At 51.6% G+C, this 3092-nt stretch overlaps 1 non-coding gene across 1 annotated transcript; it reads right to left on the bottom strand.

Moving 5' to 3' along the window:
• Positions 1-1695: 1695 nt before the first annotated feature.
• Positions 1696-1886, bottom strand: LOC139177897 (U2 spliceosomal RNA). The gene has a single exon (XR_011562361.1). It is a non-coding gene; the product is annotated as a U2 spliceosomal RNA (small nuclear RNA).
• Between the last annotated feature and the right edge of the window lie 1206 nt (positions 1887-3092).

Here is a 3092-nt window from a genome sequence, read left to right on the forward strand (position 1 = left end):
GGGTGGAGTGGACGGAGTAAGGTTCTATTCCAACTCCCTGCTCCAAACACCCATTTACTAAAATGTCCTGGCATAGAGGATGTGGTGTTGTTTGGTTGCTAAGTCCTGCCTGACTCTTTGTGACCCCGTAGATTGCATCCTGCCCAGACTTCCCGGTGCTTCGGTATCGCCTGGAGTTGCTCAAACTCATGTCCATTGATGTGGTGATGCCATCCAACCATCTCATCCTCTGTCTTCCTTCTCCTGCCTTCAATCTTTCCCGGCATCACAGTCTTTTCCAGGGAGTGGGTTCTTCCCATCAGGTGGCCAAAGTATTGGAGCTTCAGCTTCAGCATCAGTCTTTCCAAGGACAATTCAGGGTTGATTTCCTTTACGACGGACTGGTTTCATCTCCTTGTGGTCCAAGGGACTCTCAGGAGTCTTCTCCAGCACCACAGTTCCAAAGTTCTTCGGCCTCTGACACCTTTATAGTCCAGCTCTCACATCCCTAAATGACTACTGGAAAGACCACAGCCTTGACTATAGGGACCATTGTCGATAAAGTGATGTCTTTGCTTTTTAACACGCTGTCTAGGTTGTCATAGCTTTCCTGCCAAGAAGCAATCATTTTCTGATTTCCTGGCTGCAGTCACCATCCTCAGTGATTTTAGGGCCCAAGAAGAGGAAATCTGTCACTGCTTCCACATTTCCCCCGTTCAATTAGCAATGCAGTGATGGGACCAGATGTCATGACCTTAGTGTTTTTACTATTGAGGGTTTTTTTTTTTTTTTTTAATTATTTATTTATTTTTGACTGCACTGGGTCTTCGTCGATGCTAGAGTCTTCTCTAGTTGCCAGCGGGGCTACTCTCTAATTGTGGTTTATGGGCTCTGGAGTACAGGCTCAGTAGTTGTGTCCAAGGGGTTTAGTTGCCCCAGGGCATGTGGAATCTTCCTGGACCAGGAATTGAACCAATCCCCTACACTGGCAAGCGGATTCTTAATCACTGGGCTAGGAAGGAAGTCCAGTACTGAATTTTAAGCCAGGTTTTTCACTCTCCTCCTTCATCCTCAGCAAGAGTCGTTCGTTCTGGCTTATTCATGATTTGAACTTGTGCTAACCTCAAAAGCCTGCCTTGTGTATCCAAAAGACACAGTGGCCTTATTTAGGCCCTCCTCTCTTCGGAACTCTAAGGAAAAATACAACTCAGTCAGTGGCACTGACCTCTCCTTGTCAGTCAGTCACCTGGATAAATGAAATCCCGGTACAACCGACACACTGAGTGGAAAGCCCATTATTTTAACCTCGATTCCAGGTGGAATTCGGTGCTTTTGAGCAGGAACTTCTTGAAGACAGAAAACAAAATACTGAAGTAATTACAGAGATCTCAATAGGCGAGGGGGCATAGAAACAGAAGTTTCAAGCTAGTATTCTGGTTTTAGGCTGAAAATGGCATCAGGAGGGACTGGGGATATCAAGTAGGAGCCTGGACACCAACTCCTTTTGTAAAGTATGAAGTCAGAAATGAGAGCAGGAAGACCACTTTCCCAAGACTGTAAGGTAGAACGGGGTGATTTTCAGGACAACAGAGACTTAAGCAGATGCCTCAAACTACACTTGCCAAACTGTAGAAAAACAAGAGACCAAGTTCCAGATCCAGTTGACTCCAGCAAAGACCCAGTTTCTGCTTTTGGGTACTTCCATAAGTGTCCCCAAGGGGGTGCACCGTTCCTGGAGGTACTGCAATACCAGGTCGATGCGTGGAGTGGACGGAGCAAGCTCCTATTCCAACTCCCTGCCCCAAAAATCCACTTAATATATTGTCCTCGGATAGAGGACGTATCAGATATTAAACTGATAAGAACAGATACTACACTTGATCTTAGCCAAAAGGCCGAGAAGCGATACCGTGTCACCACCCGTCGCTGTCACCGTCCTGCTGACGTGCATATTGCACTCAGTGTGATCGGGGCCCCAGTGACTCCAGGTCTCCTTTCCTTTGCCTCGTTGACAGTGCTATGGCGGTACTACATCAGAGTCTCGAGCTGAAGTTGGATTCTCCACATCGTAAAAGAGAAATCCCGCATCTGCCGCGGCTTTGTGGTTCTCGGGCGGAAGCGCCGTCTCGAATCTGCATGCCCCGCCCTCTGTCGCCGAGAAGGCGTGGCTCCGGCGGGACCGCAGCGCCCTGGGGACGGCCTCGGGGCGGCGGCAGGGGAGCTCCTCCTTGGTGCTCAGTTCAGTTCAGTTCAGTCGCTCAGTCGCGTCCGACTCTTTGCGACCCCATGAATCGCAGCACGCCAGGCCTCCCTGTCCAATACCAATTCCCGGAGTTCACTCAGACTCACGTCCATCGAGTCAGGGATGCCATCCAGCCATCTCATCCTCTGCCGTCCCCTTCTCCTCCTTCCTTGGGGCTAGTGGAGAGGAGAGACCCGACCGGAGGGGGTGCGGGGTGGCCGGCGAGAGAGACCCGTGCGACGAGCTGTTGGCCGAGAGTTTTCCTGAAGACAAGGTCGCAAGACTCACTCGCTAGAAACGCCCGGACTGCAGTGTGTTACCCAGGCCTCCGCCTGCGGAGAGAGGGGCTTTGTAGGGTCGCGTGTGTGGAGGGGGCTTCGCTGCCAGGAGGAAGGCGGATGGCCCACAGTGGGGAAGGGAGGGGGCCTATGGATGCGGAGGCCGAGGCCGGGCTGCGGGAGGGGTTCACTCCAATTCCAGCGCCCTGTCCTTCGGTGCTTCTACGAACCAACCCGATCCCGGGCTTCCTACCGAAAGCTCTCTCCGCCAAGGACCTCGTTTCCCCACCCCTCCTCCTTAGCTGTGGGTCTCCCTGGTGGCTCAGATTGTCAAGAATCAGCCTGCAAGACAGGAATCACGGGCTCGATTCCTGTTTCAGAAAGGATTTCAGAAGATCCCCTAGAGGAGGAGATGGAAACCCACGACTGTATTCTTGCCTAGGAAATCCCATGGACGCAGGAGCCTGGCGGGTCACAAGGTCCCAAACAGTCGGACACTCCTTAGCGACTAAACAACAGGAAATATTCTGTTGATCTGAGTTGTCACAGCCACTAGCCACATGCAGCCAGGGAACTGTGGGCTAGTGGTTTCT

This window comes from Bos indicus, chromosome 19, assembly GCF_029378745.1.
Source record: "Bos indicus isolate NIAB-ARS_2022 breed Sahiwal x Tharparkar chromosome 19, NIAB-ARS_B.indTharparkar_mat_pri_1.0, whole genome shotgun sequence".
Classification (NCBI taxonomy): domain Eukaryota; kingdom Metazoa; phylum Chordata; class Mammalia; order Artiodactyla; family Bovidae; genus Bos; species Bos indicus.